Source organism: Triticum urartu, chromosome 7A (assembly GCF_056163025.1).
Source record: "Triticum urartu cultivar PI428250 chromosome 7A, HENAU_Tu73, whole genome shotgun sequence".
NCBI lineage: Eukaryota > Viridiplantae > Streptophyta > Magnoliopsida > Poales > Poaceae > Triticum > Triticum urartu.
Window position 1 is genome coordinate 660,988,907 of NC_141879.1, and position 20,593 is coordinate 661,009,499.

General features: G+C 44.2%; 1 pseudogene; it reads left to right on the top strand.

Annotated features, from left to right (window-relative positions):
- Window positions 1-5,537: 5,537 nt before the first annotated feature.
- LOC147961173 (uncharacterized) lies at window positions 5,538-8,877 on the top strand (annotated as a pseudogene).
- Window positions 8,878-20,593: the final 11,716 nt, after the last annotated feature.

Genomic DNA, 20,593 nt, shown 5'->3' on the forward strand with positions numbered 1-20,593 from the left:
GCGTGAATAATTAGCTATTTTGCGCGAGTGATTTGACCCTCAAGATGACCTCTGATGAAAAACCATTCAACATCAAAGTTGTTCGCCTCGTCGAAATGGTCAAGATTGCTTTTGGACTCGTTTCCATCCGAGGTTGTTTACCAGCACAAAAAAGACCCGCAAGGTGCAGCCAGTTTTAGACCGAACAGTTTTGGAAAGTTCGAATAAAACCAATCCGAATTTGACTACGGTTTTGGACGTGAATCCAAACCATTTCCTTGCACGGGAAGTCCAACCGCCTCTTATATACCTAAGGGGTGACGTCCGATTAAACAACACACAATCGATCAAATCATCTACCACTTTTTATCTTTTATCTTTTCTCCTTAACCCTAGTTCTTCTTCTTCCTCGTTCTTCGTTCGTTCTTCTTCATTGCAGGGCGGTGAACCTCGAGGCTCTAGGGGCGGTCAGGCCGACCTAGGGCAGCCCATAGCCGCCGCGCACCCTGACGGGGTCCCTCCCGGGTGTGTGGGGTTTCGGGTCTACAAAAGCGCCTGCCAGATTGCTTGCGTACCGCGCTTCCGGAAGGGTCTCCTTCGACGTGAGCTGCGGTGCATCACCCTTGGCGTTGGAGGTACACGGTGACGTGTTCGTGTGCGAACACACTTTTTGGCAACTCCACTGGGGACGAAGCTTTGAACGGTCTCCAGCCCGTTCTTGCTACGAAGAGATCATCATCTAGGGTTTGCAATCTACAAAGGTAATATGAATACCCATTTCACTTATGTAGATGCAAATAACGCATATGTTGTTGCTAGATCGTTTAATCAACATAATGTGTCGGCTAGCCCTAGTTTTGTCAATCAAGCATCTAGTTATGCGCAACAGCCGATTCAGAATAATCTTCATGCTTCAACTTCATATAATTTTATCCACATGCAACATATGTATTCCAACTCCCATGCATCGGCAACCCCAAAAATTTATATGCCGATGAACAACATGATGAGTTCGGTTAATCAAGTTGAAACACCTCATGTAGGAACTTTCAATAGCATGCAACAAAGTGTTTCACCTTTTTATTTATCGGCAACTAATATGCAACATGTTAATCTGAACATGCCGGTGGATAGGGGAATTGGCCATGCTACTACTAGTTATTCAGCCAATTGCCATCAACAATCATATGCTACACCTCATGCTTCTAATTTTTTGGCACCATATGCAACTGTAGGTATTCATAATTCAGCTTTGCACCTTCTTTCTAATAGCCGAATAAGTGAAAATTCTATAGGATCACATGTGTGTTCACCTACTACTGTAGCATATCATGTTCCCCCTACACAATTATAGAATTTCGGCAACATCTCATTGCCGAAAGAGTCTAAGAGCATCGGGGGGCAACCATATCCAGACTAGGTAGTGGAGAACAAGCTTACGTTCTCTTGGGATTTGTGCAACTCCATTCGAAAGGAACTAATAGAAGGCGGGAAGCCTCATGATTTTGCTGCAGTAAAAGCTAGAGTTGTGCAAATGATGCAGTCACCCAGTGTTGTACCATCCAGTGCACCCACTAAACAATTGCAAAGTTTCGGCACCTCATTGACGGAAAGAAAGTATTGGGGGGCAATCTCATGAGGAGTGGATGGAAATTGAGACGAAAAAGTTTAAAGCTCGCCAAGCTGAGATGTGGGCTAAAATTAGACAAGAGCGAGAAGCCTTGCAAATTAAAAAAGATAAAGTTATTGATTCAGGTAACAAAGAAAATTTGGTTATTGGAAAAGCTGAATCAAGTAGTATATATTCTGAGTCCATCAAATCCAAAGAGGCAAGAATTATTGAGAAAGGGCATGGAAAGCATAGCAAAACAACCATGCTTGATTTTTCTGAAATTAATGGAACCTACTTCCTGCCCTATGAGTTTCGTGCCATAGAAATGGACAAGCTTCAAGGACAAGAACAAGTAGCAGAACAAAGTTCGATTGAAAAAGATCTTCAAACTAATGATGCACGAAATCAAGAGAAAGATGATGACAAGGCGTTGGGAAGCCATCCAAAAGCAAAGCACGATATTATTCATGCCATGCAATCATCATGCTCTCCCAACGTATTTGAAGAGGTATGTCTAGCAAGTAATTTACCTATTTTCAGATTTGGTCACAACTTTATTGTTGATGCATCTATTAGAAAAATTCTCATAAGTAATTTTCAAAGACCAATGAAGAAGGGCAATTTACTTGTTAGCAATAAAATTGTTACTAAGCATATTGGTCAATATATTGTACCATTCAAAGAGACCGATAGTGACTTATTGCTGCAGCCAAAGCTTTTCCCATTGCTTCATTTAAAGTTCATATCTAATTGGGTAGCTTTGCTTGCTTCATACTTGGCTTACGCATGGTCTCAATTAAGACATGTATATTCTAACTACTTTGATTTCAGAAATTTAAAGCCAAGGTTAAAATCTTTTGAGAAAACCGATGCTAGTATAGTTTCTTATTTAAATGCATCGAAAAAAGAATGCAAAAGAGAATTCATAGCCGAATGGGAAGGTGCCAAATCTGAACCATTCGTTTGCTTAACTCCAAAGCCGTTCTCACAACAAGATCGTCTACAAAACAAAAGGTATACCTTCGATTCAAACATGTGTGACCAAATCTTTGATTTGTTATTGAAAAATAATTACATTAGAATTCTTGATCACCATGTCAAGCCATCTATTCAAGGACGAATGTACTGTAAGTTGCATGATTCGTTCAATCATAGTTTTGAGGATTGCAACATGTTTCGTCAAATAGTTTAATCGGCCATTGATAAAGGACGATTAAAATTTGTTGAGACACCAACAGATGATGAGTCTATTCCAATTGGTCCTGATGGCAAAAGGTTTTTGCATCGGCTGCTTCAAGCCGATCCATTTAAAGAGAAGGTAAAAACTACAGGTGATGGGATCAAGCTTTCAAGTAATCAAGTTGTTGAAGAGCACAATGAACATAATCTTGAGGGCGAGAATTCCATTGAAGCTATAATGAAGACGCCAAGGACTGGGGGGCAGCAAGCAAATCCAATGATCGACGAATGCAAACCAAAAGAAAACAAAGGCCGAAATAAGCGCAAGTGTAAGAGATCAAAAATCACCTTCGCTGAACTATTGGATAAATATCAAAAGAAGAGTGAAATGAAGAATATTTATCAGCCAAATCATGCAAAGAAACCAAGATCACCCCCAAGGCGCAAATATGAGGATTGGTATTGGCAAAGTGAGAATTTTAATGCAGCATATTCATATCCTTATTTTGGGCCGCCAACGCCAATGCCGTGGATGCCTCCCTATGCTCATATAGATCCATATCCATCATGGGACAGGTATGATACAAGGGCACATTCTCCATCTTATTTTAGACCATCTCACCAATATTATGCAGCTCCGAGAAGATCAACATTTGAACAATCACATGTTAAAGACCGTTTCAATCATAAGGAATCGGTCCAGAGCTCAAGGAAGAAGAAAGAGGTGGTCAAGCAAGTTTACCGTGTTAAAAGAGATGGTCGTAAGAGTGCAACTTCAGATTTTATCTCAAATGAAAAAGTGCAAATTAATGTGTTGACATTGACTACTAAAGACAATGAGACAAAGCAACCAATTATTGAGAGTCGAAGTGCCAAATCTGAAGAAAAGAAGTTGAGAGTGCACAAGGCCAAAAAGGAATTGCCACTGGTCAAAACAGAATCACAGCCGAGATGCCTGCTCGGCTTATCGTATTGGCAAAAGAAGAAATTACAAAAACTTAGTGCACAAGAACTTGAAGAAAGGAACATGGCATGGGTTCCCAAAGGAAGTGCTCAAAATAAGAATTATGTACAAGCTTCCATTACAAGAAGTGCGGAAAAGGTGAAGAAGGAAAAGAGTGAAAACTATGAAGGACCAAGCCGAAGGTTTCAACATGTTTGATCTACACATTATCCATATTCTTCTACTATGCCATTAACGCCTATGCCATGGAATTCGTCATCAGGTATGATTGCTAACCCTCAATGGGCTTATTTTAATCCATGGATGCAATATAATTTCTTACGTCATGAAAGGGTATTACCAAGTCACTATACATTTGATTAGCTACAAGTTTGTTGCTGATCCAAAGGGCCGAAATACTTGATTTGTCATTTCATTTGTTTATTTCGGCTATATGTGCTTTGAATGAAGTTTACCTGGTAATGGCCGATATTTATCTATCGTCCTAAGAGTATGTCAATGCATGGCCGGTGTGCACTAGTAGAAAAGGGCGCAACGGTCCAGGCCGGGGCAGCCCATTAGTCCCGGTTCAGACCAGAACCGGGACCAATGGGGGCATTGGTCCCGGTTCGTGAGCCCAGGGGGCCGGCCGGGCCACGTGGGCCATTGGTCCCGGTTCGTCTGGACCTTTTGGTCCCGGTTGACGGGACGAACCGGGACCAATGGGCCTGGCTCCTGGCCCACCACCATTGGTCCCGGTTGGTGGCCTGAACCGGGACCAAAGGCTCCCCTTTAGTCCCGGTTTGTGCCATGAACCGGGACCAATAGTGCTGCCTATATATACCCTCGCCCGCGAGCAGAGCACTCCAGTGCTCTGTTTTTCTGGGTCGGCGAGGGGAGGGGTTTGTGGTGCTCTAGCTCACCTCCTATGCACATGAGGTGTTCGATGAAATGCCCGAGCCACACTAGTTAAGGTTTCTCCTCTCGAAGCTCGACCTCAAAGCTCCATTTTCCTCGAGATTTGTCTAGATTTAGCGGTCCGTCACGCCCCACCCGCGTCTTCACCGCCGTCGATCACCCGCGCCGATCTCATCACCGACACCACTGTGGTGAGCCTCTTGTTCTTATCTTCTTTCTGAAAGGAAAAATATTGTTACTTGTATGTTTAGATAGATACTTGTATCATTTTCTTACTTTTATTATTGCATCTTATATAGTGCGATGGTTTTGGTATCCGCCCCCGTCGGACCTCGTCCTGTCTATGATTCGGATGTGGTATATATATTAATCTTTATAACTATTGGTTCATTTATTGTTTATGAAAATTATGCCGACCAACGTGACATAGATTTTATTTATATAGGATGTATGTGAACCAGAAATTCCAACCGACCCTATTGTCGAGAGGTTAAATTTAGTTGAAGAAGAAAACAATTTCTTGAAGGAAAAAATAAAAAAAATTGAGGGGGAGAAGATGATATTGGAGTTGCATGTTGCGGATGTCGTCGATGATCACAAGATCAAGATGGATGCAATGCGCTTGAAGATTAGAAAGATTAGAAAATATGCCATTCATACCGAGGCTTGGTATCATTATGCCGTTGGATCAATTGTTACCTTAGTTGCGATTATGACCGCCTTTATTTTCGCATTAAAATGTTTTACATAGTTTCAATGTATGGTTTAATTAATTAGATGCTCTGGAGAGCTATATGTTGTTAGATGAGAACTATGTATGTACTTTGCTTTTAATGTGATGATGAACTTCTATTAATTTGGACACTTAATTATATATAATGCACGCAGATGAACCGGCAATGGATGTACGGTGACAGACACACCTCCGAGTACATTAAGGGCGTGCATGAGTTTCTCGATGCGGCTGAGGCAAACAAGCAGAATGGTTTTATGTGTTGTCCATGCCCTGATTGTGGGAACACGAAGTCTTACTCTGACCGGAAAATCCTTCACACCCACCTGCTTTACAAGGGTTTTATGCCACACTATAATGTTTGGATGAGGCACGGAGAAATAGGGGTTATGATGGAAGACGACGAAGAAGAAGAGTACGATGACAACTAAGTGCCCCCTGAATACTGGGATGCTGGAACGGGGGGAGCTGGTGAAGATCAAGAGGAACCAGACTATGTGCCCAATGATGCTGCAACGGGTGAAGGTGCTGAAGATCAAGAGGAACCAGACGATGTGCCCGATGATGATGATCTCCGCCGGGTCATTGTCGATGCAAGGACGCAATGCGAAAGTCAAAAGGAGAAGCTGAAGTTCGATCGCATGTTAGAGGATCACAAAAAAGGGTTGTACCCCAATTGCGAAGATGGCAACACAAAGCTCGGTACCGTACTGGAATTGCTGCAGTGGAAGGCAGAGAATGCTGTGCCTGACAAAGGATTTGAGAAGCTACTGAAAATATTGAAGAAGAAGCTTCCAAAGGATAACGAATTGCCCGACAGTACATACGCAGCAAAGAAGGTCGTATGCCCTCTAGGATTGGAGGTGGAGAAGATACATGCATGCCCTAATGACTGCATCCTATACCGCGGTGCATACAAGGATCTGAACGCATGCCCCGTATGCGGTGCATTGCGGTATAAGATCAGACGAGATGACCCTGGTGATGTTCACGGCGAGCCCCACAGGAAGAGGGTTCCTACGAAGGTGATGTGGTATGCTCCTATAATACCACGGTTGAAACGTCTGTTTAGAAATGGAAAGCATGCCAAGTCGATGCGATGGCACAATGAGGACCGTAAGAAAGACGGGAAGTTGAGAGCACCCGCTGACGGGTCGCAGTGGAGAAAAATCGTGAGAAAGTACTGGGATGAGTTTGCAAAGGACCCAAGGAACGTATGGTTTGCTTTAAGCGCGGATGGCATTAATCCTTTCGGGGAGCAAAGCAGCAATCACAGCACCTGGCCGGTCACTCTATGTATGTATAACCTTCCTCCTTGGATGTGCATGAAGCGGAAGTTCATTATGATGCCAATTCTCATCCAAGGCCCTAAGCAACCCGGCAACGACATTGATGTGTACCTAAGGCCATTAGTTGAAGAACTTTTACAGCTGTGGAATGGAAACGGTGTACGTACGTGGGATGAGCACGGACAGGAGGAATTTAACCTAAAGGCGTTGCTGTTCGTGACCATCAACGATTGGCCCGCTCTCAGTAACCTTTCAGGACAGACAAACAAAGGATACCATGCATGCACACACTGTTTAGATGACACTGAAAGTATATACCTGGAAAAATGCAGGAAGAATGTGTACCTGGGCCATCGTCGATTTCTTCCGACCAACCATCAATGTCGAAAGAAAGGCAAGCATTTCAAAGGCGAGGCAGATCACCGGAAGAAGCCCGCCATGCGTACCGGTGATCACGTACTTGCTATGGTCAATGATTTACACGTAATATTTGGAAAGGGTCCCGGCGCAATAGCTGTTTCGAATGACGCTGAGGACACGCACCCATGTGGAAGAAGAAATCTATATTTTGGGACCTACCCTACTGGAAAGACCTAGAGGTCCGCTCTTCAATCGACGTGATGCACGTGACGAAGAACCTTTGCGTGAACCTGCTAGACTTCTTGGGCGTGTATGGAAAGACAAAAGATACAACTGAGGCACGGGAGGACCTGCAACGTTTGCATGAAAAAGACGGCATGCCTCAGAAGCAGTATGAAGGTCCTGCCAGCTACGCTCTTACGAAAGATGAGAAAGAAATCTTATTTGAATGCCTGCTCAGTATGAAGGTCCCGACTGGCTTCTCGTCGAATATAAAGGGAATAATAAATATCCCAGAGAAAAAGTTCCAGAACCTAAAGTCTCATGACTGCCACGTGATTATGACGCAACTGCTTCCGGTTGCATTGAGGGGGCCTCTACCGGAAAACGTCCGATTAGCCATTGTGAAGCTATGTGCATTTCTCAATGCAATCTCTCAGAAGGTGATCGATCCAGAAATGGTACCAAGGCTAAGGAGTGATGTGGCGCAATGTCTTGTTAGTTTCGAGCTGGTGTTCCCACCATCCTTCTTCAATATCATGACGCATGTCCTAGTTCATCTAGTCGACGAGATTGTCGTTCTGGGGCCCGTATTTCTACACAATATGTTCCCCTTTGAGAGGTTCATGGGAGTCCTAAAGAAATATGTCTGTAACCGCGCTAGGCCAGAAGGAAGCATCTCCATGGGCCATGAAACAGAGGATGTTATCGGGTTTTGTGTTGACTTCATTCCTGGCCTTAACAAGATAGGTCTCCCTAAATCGCGGTATGAGGGGAGACTGACTGGAAAAGGCACTCTTGGAAGAGACTCAATAATATGCAGGGACAGATATTCTTGGTCTCAAGCACACTACATAGTTCTACAGAACTCTACCTTGGTGACCCCGTATGTCGATGAACACAAGAACAGTCTGCGCTCCAAACACCCGGAGCAGTGCGACGACTGGATTACATGTGAACACATTAGGACTTTCAGCAGTTGGTTGGAAGCACGTCTCAGAGGTGACAACACTGTTTGTGATGAGTTGTACTTGTTGTCCAGGGGACCATCTTTGACTGTATTGATTTACAAAGGATACGAGATAAATGGGAATACATTTTACACGATTGACCAAGATCAAAAGAGGACCAACCAAAACAGCGGTGTCCGCTTTGATGCAACAACCGAGAAGGGAAAGGACACATATTATGGTTACATAGTGGACATATGGGAACTTGACTATGGACAAGATTTTAAGGTCCCTTTGTTTAAGTGCAAATGGGTCAATCTGTCAGGAGGCGGGGTACATGTAGACCCACAGTACGGAATGACAACAGTCGATCTGAAAAATCTTGGGTACACTAACGAACCGTTCGTCCTAGCCAATGATGTGGCACAGGTTATCTATGTGAAGGACATGTCTACCAGACCGAGAAAAAGAAAAGATAAGGAAACGAATACATCATACGATGAGCCAAAGCGCCACATAGTTCTTTCAGGAAAAAGGGACATCCTGGGAGTGGAGGGCAAGACAGACATGTCTGAAGATTATGAAAGGAAATTCCTCCCTTCAATGTCAAGGCTGACCCAAGCATCCTGATAAACGATGAAGATTATCCATGGTTACGGCGCAATAAGCAAATGACACAAGCGAAGAAAAAGTGAAGACTTTCTCCCACAACTATTATGATGATACCATGCCAAATTTGTAACAGACGAGTATGCTATGCCAACTTTTTCAGAGTTCATTTGAAAACTATGAATTTAGGTCGAATTTTCTCTATAGGTCCATCTATGCTCAAATTTTAACTATTCAAATTTGAAAACTAATGGCACTAACAGAAAGTTTATATTTTTTCTAAAGCTAATGGCACTAACAGAAAGTTTATAATTTTGCTGACCTAAAAGCAAAAAGAATTAAAAAATAAAGCAAGAAACAAAATAAAATAAATAAAGCAACAAAGAAAACAAAAAAACTAAAAAAGTGTTTTCAAATTTGAAAACTAATGGCACTAACAGAAAGTTTATAATTTTTCTAAAACTAAAAGCTAAAAGAATTAAAAAAATAAAGCAAGAAACAAAAGAAAATAAATAATGCAGAAAACAAAACAAAAAAACTGGAAAAAAAATAAATATAGCAACAATAAGTATTTAGTTCTAAGTAGAAACAAAAAAAACAAAAAAAGTGCCACCTACTGGGCCCCCACGGCCTGAATACAACTAGAAACCCTACCATGGGCCAGGATTCAGGCCCGCGGGAGGCCCAGTAGGCCCACAGGCACAGATTGCAGTGTTAGGCCCGAAAGCCTGCTTTAGAGAGGAGTTCGAGAGGGATGGCGCACCGCACCTTATAAACAGGTGCGCCTCCCTCTCAACTAGCGTGGTGGGACTAAATATTTGAGTTCGGGGCAGCACAGGCCTTTGGTCCCGGTTGTTGGCTCCAACCGGGGCTAAAGGGGGCCATTCGTCCCGGTTCGTGCTACGACCCGGGACTAATGCCACCCTTTAGTCCCGGTTGGTGCCACCAACCGGGACCAAAGGCCGCCGCTTCCCGCCCTTTGGGCTGCTGAAAAGGGACCTTTGGTCCCGGTTGGTGGCACCAACCGGGACTAAAGGGGGGCATTGGTCCCGGTTGGTGCTACGAACCGGGACCAATGGCCTGGGTATATAAGTAGCACTTAGGAAAATTTGACGAACTCATCGCCAGTTGCCCCCCGGCCCGCCCGACGACGCCGAGCTCATCGACGCCGCCAGGCTGCCCAGATCGACGCCGTCCGCTGCCCCGACGCCGCCCGCCGCCCAGGCGCCGTCCGCACGCCCCCGTCGTCGCCGCAGCCCGTCGCCGCCAGGCTGCCCCGAAGCCGCCCGCGCCGCCCCCGCCGACGCCGTCATCGCCGCCCGCGCCCGTCATCGCCGTCGCCGTCGCCCACGCTCGTCGTCGCCGTCGCTGCGGGGAAGCACCACGCCGGCTCCCGTGACCCGTCCCCGAGGCCGTTCGTCCGCCGCCGCACCAATTCCGGCCGGCGATCTCGACCGCTCCCCGCGCTGTGAGCCCCTGCCTCCTCCCCTTTCCTTCTCATTGCCATCCCCGCACGTCATCCGTAAGCGCGCGCCACCACCAACCATCGTCGCCGTCGCCGTATAATGCTATGTATATGCTCACTGTATGTATGTATGTATGTATGTATGTATGTATGTATGTATATATATGTATGTATGTATGTATGTATGTATGTTCACTGTATAATGCTCTGTATATGCTGTATAATGCTCGTTTTTGCATTTTTTTTTGTTACCAAGAAAAAGGTCTATTTTTGGTGATATGTATGTTCATATGCTCATTAATATTTAAAAAAATGTTCATATGCAAAGAATTATTTTTGGATGAAATGAGATGAGATGAGATCTGTTTTGTGTTGGAGAAGAAAAGAGGAAGAAAGGAAGAAGGAAGAGAGGGTCGAGGGGGGGGTCGATATACCCCCTCCTCGATAACATTTTTTTCCATGTATATATGCAAAAGTTACATTTTTAGAAAAGTTTTATATATCTACCTAGGAAAGGAAGAAGAAGAAAAAGAATGAGAGGAAAAAGGAAATAAGAAGAGGAAGAAAGGAGAAGAGGAGGAGAGGAAGAAGAGGAGAAATAAATAAGAAGAAGAAAATAGAAGAAAAAGAAGAGGAGAAGAAGAAAGGAATAGTGGAGAGGAAGAGAAAATAGAATATCTATTTTCTCTTCCTCTCCACTATTCCTTTCTTCTTCTCCTCTTTTTTTTCTTCTTTTTTTTCTTCGATCTTCTCCTCTTTTTTTCTTCTTTTTTTTTCTTCTTCTTCTTCTTAATTTTTATCAGGAACGAGGGTGTCGAGGATCGCCGAGGGGTCTAGGGTCGGGAACTAGGGTCGAGGGTTCGAGGGGTCGAGGATCGCTTGGCACTAGGCAACCTCCCGACCCCTCGGCGATCCTCTCGAACATGAGAGGATGAAGAGGATAAAAAAAGAAGAGGAATAAGAAAAAAAAAGAGGAGAAGAAAGAATAGAGGAGTTCTTCTCCTCTATTCTTTCTTCTCCTCTTTTTTTTCTTCTTCTTCCTCTTTTTTTTATCGAGAACGAGGGTCGTCGAGGGACATAGATGTAGTGTCGTCGTTGTCGATATACCCCCTCCTGATAGCTTCAACACGTGGGGGGGTCGATATTACCCCCTCCTTGAAGCGTTCTCGAGGCCACCCCAAACCCTTGAAGCGTTGTCGAGGCCACCCCAAACCCTAGAGAAGCAGCATCGAGGCCACTAATTAATATATATGATTCCTTACTATGATTAGCTAGCTAGTTCTACGTTTGCCACTAATATATCCATCTGTCATGTTTGAATAATAATTGCCATGTTGTAAATATTTGTAGAAACTATGGACACCGCCCGAGACGAAGCAAACGAAGCGATGTTGAGGGACATAATCACAGAAGGAAGTGATGCCGTCTCGTTGTATCTCAACGACACCGATGGTACTCTGGAAGGAGAGGGTGAAGAAGCTGGCTCTGGTGACCTAATGCCGGTGCAAGAAGAAGAACGTGAGGACGGCTCCGGTGACCCAATGCCGGTGCAAGAAGGAGACCGTGATGACGGCTCCGGTGACCGAACCGAGTCCGGCCAGGTATATATATTAGTTAAGCCTGTGCTGACTAGCTAATTGTTGCATTCATTGTTTTGGTATGTACACATATTAATTAAGTCTTTGCTCTTTTTCCTAGCCCTCCGGATCGAGCACAACTAAGGTAAAGAGACGAGGCCTGAAGAAAAAGTTGAGCTCGGGTGAAAGGTTTGAGATCATAGCAATCGCACCCGACGGCCAACCTATTGAACCCATCCGAACAAAGAAGGCATTTGTTGCTCAGTGCGGGGTTCTAGTTAGGGACAAGATCCCGATCAGCATCCAGCAATGGTTCAAGCCGGCTACAGAAGACCCTGAGGTGTCTTACGTCAATGATATGCAGAAAAATGATCTTTGGACTGAGCTGAAGACAAATTTCACCCTACCGCCAGAGGATGATCCGGAGAAGCCAGTTAAAGAGCAATTAATCAAGTCTTTTGCTCTTAAGAGGATGGCAGACCTATCCAGGAGGTGGAAGAATGACCTGAATAGGTTTGTCGAGAAAAAAGAGACACCGGAATTCAAGGGCATATATGAGAAGATCAGAGATGACTGGCCTGCATTTGTGGCCTACAAGACATCGGAAAAGAGTAAGAAGATGTCGGCGACAAACAAGAAAAATGCTGCGAAGAAGAAGCTTCACCATCGCACGGGGTTAGGTGGCTACCTCGTAGCCCGGCCTAAGTGGGCCAAGGCTGAGAATGATCTGCTTGATAAAGGGATCGAACCAGAGACAATGAGCTGGCCAGACCGTTGCCGGACTTGGTTCTTCGGGGCTGGCGGAACCTTGGACCCTGTAACAGGGAAGTGCATTTGGACGGATGAGCAACTTGACATACCCTTGAAGAAGCTTTGGTACTATATCGTTGCAGTGCAGAAAGGGACGTTCCTCCCAGACAGAGAGAACGACGAGCTCACAAAGGCCCTCGGAAATCCTGAGCACCCCGGACGGACACGAGGCACGCCAGGCTCCATTCCGTGGAAGGTTGGGTTTCCGGACGCAGGCGGTTACAAAAGCCAGGAGAGGAGGAAGAAAGTGCAGCAGTCCGAACTGCAGGCGCTTAAAGCAAGGGTACTCAGGATAGAGGAACGAGAAGAAAATCGCAGCAAACGAACTGCCGAAGCTTCCCCTGAAGCTACCCCGCCATCTCAGCGGAGAAGCAGCGTGGCTTCCACCAAGCTGCTTCAGCCGAAGCTTGTCTTGACGACTCCTGCCAGCTATCCCGTGGATGCTATCACGGAAGCTCAAATTTGCCACCTTATGACGCAATGGATGAATATGAAGGTCAAGGCGGCTGTTGGCTCTGTTTTTTCTAATGAACCCGACGCAACTTTTCACTGCCAACCGATTCCAGAAGGATATGCTAAGGTGATGGTGGATGAAATAACGGAGGGATTTGAGGACCTCCCGCTTGACCACCCTACCGGAGAAGGGGAGACTCGGCTGGGTTCTGCTCTAAAGACTCCATGCCTATGGCGGAAGGAGCTCATCAACCTTGTGAACTGGACGCCTCCGCCTCCTCCTCCTCCTCCGGCGAGTCAGGGCACTCCGCCTCCTCCACCGCCTCCTCCTCCGGCGAGTGACGATTAGGGCCCTCGGCCGGCTCCTTCTCCGGCGCGTGGCGGCACTCCGCCTCCTTCTCCGCCTGTGCCGGCGCGCCCGAGCAGCCAACCTACTCCTTCTCCGCCTCGTCAGCAAGGGCGGAAGAGACCCGCCGCCGCTCCTGCAGCTGCTCCGGCGCGTCGTAGTCCTTCTCCTTCGCCTCGTAAGCAAGTCAAGAAGACTGCCGCTCCGTCTGCTCTGCCGGCGTCTAGCAGTACAGCCAGAGGCGGGAGGAAATACAGATTCGGTCCTTCTCTGAAGACTCCAGAGAAGTTACCATACGAGAGGACCCCGGAGGAGAACGCGAGGATCGCGCAAACCGAGGTGGATGACTGGTTTCAAGGGTTGAAAGCAAAGAGACATCCACCTCCGAAGGAGAAGGTAGATCCGGTGAAAGTGAAGCGCACTCTGGCTGCCCTGGCAAAACCACCCAAGTCTCCGCCGAAAGGCAACTATGAGCGCATTATTGGAAAGGCATTTGCCGAAGCGGAGCGGTCGGGAAGTACAGTCAGTGATCAAAGGCTGAAAGAACGACAAGCAGCTGGGAAACAAATTGCCCAGCTCGGCGAACAAGCGAAGCAATCGTGCCCCCCCCCTCAAGGTGCCTAGCGACATCGTCGATCTGAGGATGGTGCCCGGTTATGGCAATGTTGACGATTACCTGCCCGACGATGTACATTATGATACCATGGAGGTGCAGATACACAGATACGAGTACGGGAAGCCTCTCGTCAAAGATGAAAAATCTTTAACAACGATGATGCAAAGATTACATGATTGGTACTTGAAAATCTGTAGAGAGTCTGGGGGGAGGAGTACTTTGTATGCGAGAGTTAAACCGGAGCATGACCTCGTTGGAATTGAACTGTTGCCTATTCCATTTGAGGAGTTCTATCAGTTTTTCAATCAATTGGCCCTCGATAAAACAACGATCACCTGCTACTGTCTGTAAGTACTACTACTTCTGTCATTAAGTCTCTCTATATAGCTCATCTCTTTCATTGCATGTATTTATAATTATCCTCACTATATTATGCAGAATGAAGATCGCCGAATTGAAGAGAAGACAAATCGGTGATATTGGGTTCGTTAACACATATCTCATAGATGCAACTGAGGTTGAACATCATCCTGGAGATACCGAGGCCAACTTGCTACGATCATTCAAAAAAAATGAAAACAAAGATATAATACTCTTTCCTTACAACTTCAAGTGAGTGTTACTGTCTTGTGCATATTCGGTTTCCCTTATATATTAGTCCAGGTTATAGTAATGTAATTGATGAGTTATGCATGCGTGCGCAGTTTCCACTATATTCTCCTGGAGATTAGGCTTGAGTAGGGAGTAGTAATTGTCTTGGACTCGAAACAAAAAGATCCCCAGGAGTATGCGGACATGACTGAAATCCTCAAGAAGTAAGTTAAATCGATCATTATCCACCATATCAGCAAATTTGTTCATTTCCTGATATCAAGTAATTGTTTTCTTTTGTCTGGCAGGGTTTGGAGAAAATTCAGCACAAAATCCTCGGGACTCCCGAAGGAGCTACAATTTAGATACCCGAAAGTAAGTACTATAGTACCATGTTCCGCGCGTCTCCTAGCTATTGATTCAAGCGCTAGTTTAATCAATACCATTTGGCATTCTTGCTTATCTGTTTGATTGACCTCTATTTCTTGTAAAGTGGTTGTGGCAGGAACAAGGGAATGATTTCTGTGGATAATACGTCTGCGAGTCCATTCGCCACACGACCTGTGAGCGGGGCTACTCTGACAAACAATATGAAGTGCGTAAGAAATAATATTCACAATTTTTATTTTTTACCATCATTTGTGTTGAGTTTCATTCATTCATATATATATGTATTGACCCCCTTCTTCAAATTAGATGTTTCGGCAGCGGGATGAACTCCTAGAACCAGATCGCATGCAAGCAATTCAAGAGGAATTGGCGGCATTCTTTCTTGACCACGTGATCGCTGAAGACGGAGAATACTATGTGGACCATGCGTCCATAATTTAAGAGATTATATTTGTAAAAGATAATTATTGTATATATGTAGCCGGTAGTGTCGGACGATAGATATACGAGAACTTGTTGTTCGACCAATCTCTCGGAGAAGGAGAGGTGGTCGGTATCACTTCTCTCTGTATGCATATATGTTCATGACGATCTTCTGTTTCCTTCGTTTGCTTACTAGCTAGTTAGCGTGCCTAGTCCTCTCTATACGTATGTATAGTACGTAGCGTCGACCAAGCACGGACATAAGAGAGGACACTTCTCTCTATTAATTAGCTATCTAACACAATATATGAAATACCTAAATTAACCCCCCAAACCCCCCCCCTTCAAAAAAAACCAAAAAGCCCAGCCACAGAAATGCTGACGCGTGGAGGTCTATTGGTCCCGGTTGGTGCTACCAACCGGGACCAAAGGCCCTCCTGCCTGGGCTCGGCGCACAGGCCACGTGGAGGCCCATCTGTCCCGGTTCTGGTTTGAACCGGGACTAAAGGGTGAGGGTATTAGTAACGACCCTTTAGTCCCGGTTCAGGAACCGGGACTAAAGGCCCTTATGAACCGGGACAAAAGGCCGGTTTTCTACTAGTGGTAGTATTCTAACATCATCCTTAGTTTGATTGGAGAGCGAAACAAGGTACGTGCTCATGGAAATTTATATGTATGCCTATATTATGATTGAATGGAGTTGAAACATCATGACCGATGTCATTGAATATATGCTGCATAGACCAACTCGTAGCTGCAAAATTGGTTAGTGGGCTTATACTTTGTTTGGATATGATTTGGCTTATGCATCTTTGAGATCTATAAGAGGCCAAATAATAGCTGATTTTATTACTAAACATCATATTAATGTCATGCATCATATTGATATTAGCCTTATCTCTCTAGTACTATGGAGATTATGTTTTGATGGTTCAATTCATAGCAATGGCCAAAGTGTTGGTGTTGTTTATATATCTCTTTATGGTGCTATTTTTGAAGCCTTATGCCGCTTAGAATATTTTTATGCACGATTAATCAAGGCTGAATATGCATTGTTATTCGAATTGACTCTTTTACTTGCTATAGGTGCTATACATATTGAGGCTTTCGGTGATTCGTTATGAGTAGTGCAACAAATATCCAATGGTTATCAATGTTTTGACAAATCACTTATAGTTTATCTTGGGGTATGTCTAGATGCAAAATTTACCTTGGGTTGCATTAAAAAAATTCATGTATTTAGACATGACAATTGGAGAGAGTTGGCATAGCAAGCATCCGGCTACCATGTCCATCATGTTGTATTGTATTTCTCTCAATAGCCGATGCTTAGTCTAGTCAACATAGGTAAGGCCGAACCGAAGTCCACAACTTCGGCCACTAATGAATTTTTTATGCAGGCGAAAGTAAGGATTGGAGAAAGTTTATTGTTGATTATCTACAAAATCCTAGCAAAAGGGTGAAGAATATGGTTCGGAGGATGACCTTGAGATACATATCTATGGAACTTTATCACTGGATTGTTAATGAAGCTGAGAAGGTTTCACCCAAGTTTGCATCAGAAAGTTCACACAAGACATGGACGATATATACTTATCGTCCTAAGAACATATAAATGGCCGATGGAGTGTTGACATCGTCCTTAGAACAAACTTGGTACAAGTTGTTTTTCGGCACGCTAGCTTTGCCGAAAAACAGGGGGGCATGAAAAAGTGTGTTCGCACACGAACACATCACCATGGACCTCCAACGCCAAGGGTGATGCACCGCAGCTCACGTCGAAGGAGACCCGTCCGGAAGCGCGGTACGCCAGCAATATGGTAGGCGCTTTTGTAGACCCGAAACGCCACACGCCCGGGAGGGACCCCATCAGGGCGCACGTCGGCTATGGGCTGCCCTAGGTCGGCCTGACCGCCCCTAGGGCCTCGAGGTTCACCACCCTGCAATGAAGAAGAACGAACGAAGAACGGGGAAGAAGAAGAACTAGGGTTAAGGAGAAAAGATAAAAGATAAAAAGTGGTAGATGATTTGATCAATTGTGTGTTGTTTAATCGGTCGTCACCCCTTAGGTATATAAGAGGCGGCTGGACTTCCCGTGCAAGGAAAATGTTTGGATTCACGTCCAAAACCGTAGTCAAATTCGGATTGGTTTTATTCGAACTTTCCAAAACTGTTCGGTCTAAAACTAGCTGCACCTTGCGGGTCTTTTTTGTGCTGGTAAACAACCTCGGATGGAAATGAGTCCAAAAGCATTCTTGACCATTTCGACGAGACGAACAACTTTCATGTTGAATGGTTTTTCATCAGAGGTCATCTTGAGGGTCAAATCGCTTGCGCAAAACAGCTAATTATTCACGCAGCTCATCAGACATACCCACATATGTGTCTGGTTCCGGGCGTCATATTTTGCTCACTGAAGGGTCGCGCCGTGCAGGCTCTAACTTTTGTATACGACCTCGGATTGGGATGATCTTTATATCAAAATCGATCGTTTCGACGGGTCGCACAACCTTCACGTTGAAACTTTCTCCATTTGAAGCCATATTAATTGGGTTTCTAGCCATTCTTTAATCTGGTGTCAACATGAGCATCTCTAAACTTGTCATAACTTTTACATCCGAGCTCCCTTTTAGACCATCTTCATATTCATTTTCATCTTCTCGAAGAGAGCCATCTCATGGTGACTTTCAACAGTATGTTTGAATTAATCTTGACATAGCTTCAAGCCACTCTTCATAAACGTGCCACTTTTGAGCGTCAACACCTTGGTTCCAAAATATTTGTCTTTTTAGAGATTTCAAATGGACTACCACATACAGATGTATATAGACATATTTTAGAGTGTAGATTCACTTACTTTGCTCCGTATATAGTCACTTGTTGAAATCTCTAGAAAGAAAAATATTTAGGAATGGAGGGAGTATATATATATCAGTGGGTGAAAGAGACGTGGATTAAATTCAACTTGAGACAACATGGTGCAGATCGGAAGTACTACTAATCAAACTAAAGTGATCAAGTTCGGATTAGTAGTACTTTCGATCTGCACCATGTTTCCTCCACTCGAATCTAATCCACTCATCATGATCATAAAAGCATACGATGAGACTACCGTATAAAAGTTGTACAAATACAGCGGCAAAATGCTCCAGAAAAAGTACAGGAAAAGTTAGTAGTAGCGCGGGTATGCACATAGCAGCATCGTTCTTTTATCAGCAGCGCGCTCTGGAGAGAGGCGCTGCTGCTATTAGCAGCAGCGCATTTTACTAAGAACGCTACTGCTATGTGAAGTTAGTAGTAGCATGGTTAAACCATCGCTACTTCTAAAGTTTAGTTGTAGTGTCTTATCAGTAGCGCGGATGCCCGCGCTACAGATAAGGTAAAACCCCACGCCACTGCTAGCCTTTTCCCTAGATGGGCAACCGACCATGTGTAACCGTAGTTACCCTCAACGTCTATATAAGCTGAGGAGTTTAGTCCATAGAGGTCGCGGTCACAATTACAACCACCTAGCCATAGGGTTAGAACACAACTTATGGTCTTGAGGTAGATCAAGCTTGTATTCGATACATCATCATCGCAAAGTAGCACGTAGGGTATTACCTCTTCGAGAGGGCCTGAACCTGGGTAAATAGTGACCCCTTCGTCTCTTGTTACCCATAGATCCGAGATCCATAGCTCGGGATCCTCTACCCCGAGGTCTACCGGTTTTAGTACCAACACAAGTGAACTCACATGTACTCCCACTGGGATGAAGCACAACAGTGATCCTGACATATGAGAAATGAAAAACAAATTACGAAAACATGGAAACAAAAACAATGAAATGAAAGAGGAAAACTGAGAGAAAAACCAAACAAATCAAGAAAGAACAGAAGAAAAAAGTCCATGCCCTAGCTTGCTCACTTGTCGGATGGGGAATGCCCTCTAGGAAGTCAAGACCTTATGTTCTACGCTCGCAGACGTCAAAAAGTGCAGGCAGCGCCTGAAAGCCACTGCCAATAGGCCGACCCAATTCATATGACCCAGACTTTTGCATTTTTTGCCTTTTTCCGAAAGAACTAGTTGTTGGATGTTTTTCTCTTTGGTTTTTACCTTTCAGTTTTTTCCAAAATAAAAATATTTGATGCGTATTCTTAAAAAGTTTCACGCGCTCACTGGTGTAGGCCGGCCCATCAAACAACGAGCCTAACATGCATCATTGATTGTCGCCCCACTTTTTCGCTCCCCCAGTCAATGGTTGACTGTTTGGTCGTTCAATAGTTGACTTTCAACCCCTAAAAAAGAAGTTGACTTCAAAAAATACTATATTATGAAATAAGTTTACAAAAATGGAAAAAATGTGCGTGGTTTTGAAAAATTGCTCATGAATTAAAAAATGTTCATGAAAAAAGTTAACCTATTAAAAAAAGTTAACAAATTAAAAAATGTTCCCAACTTTGAAAAAAGTTTACGATTTTGCAAAAAAAATTGGATTTGTATTTTTTGCAAGTAGTAATTTTTTATTTTGAAAAGGTACGAAAATTTGATTAAAAAAATCACATATTTGAAAAATAAAAATCAAAGGTTTGAAAATCTTCGTGGATTTGAACAGAAGTTCATGAATTTGGAAAAAAGTTCATGCATTTGGCAAAAGTACATAAATTTGGGAAAACAATCACAAATATGAAAAAAAAACTCACACATTTGAGAAAAATTATTAATTTGGAAAATAGTTTGCACATTTCAAAAGTTCACGTAATTTGATAAAGTTTACGGATTTTAAGAATTTCGTGAATTATGAAAAAGGTCATGTGTTTGAAAATGATTCAAATAAATAATGAAAATTAAAAATAGAACCTAGAAGAAAAAAACAAACAAAACCCATTGGAAAAAGCCACAGAAAAAACATAGAAAGAAACCGAGCTGGTGTAGGAAAGCGCTACCCTGATGGGCCGGACCACTTATATTGAACTGGTGTGCGTCAATATGACTATATAAGTGGTGCAACGGGCTTTAAATAGGATGATTTGGGCCGTAGGTAAGTGGCGTGACGAGCCCAATAAAATCGGTGGGGCTGTGGTAAAAGCCCATGTGACGATTCCGTCCGTTTCCGAGCAGAGCTAAGGCTTGGGCAACTATATGTATGCCC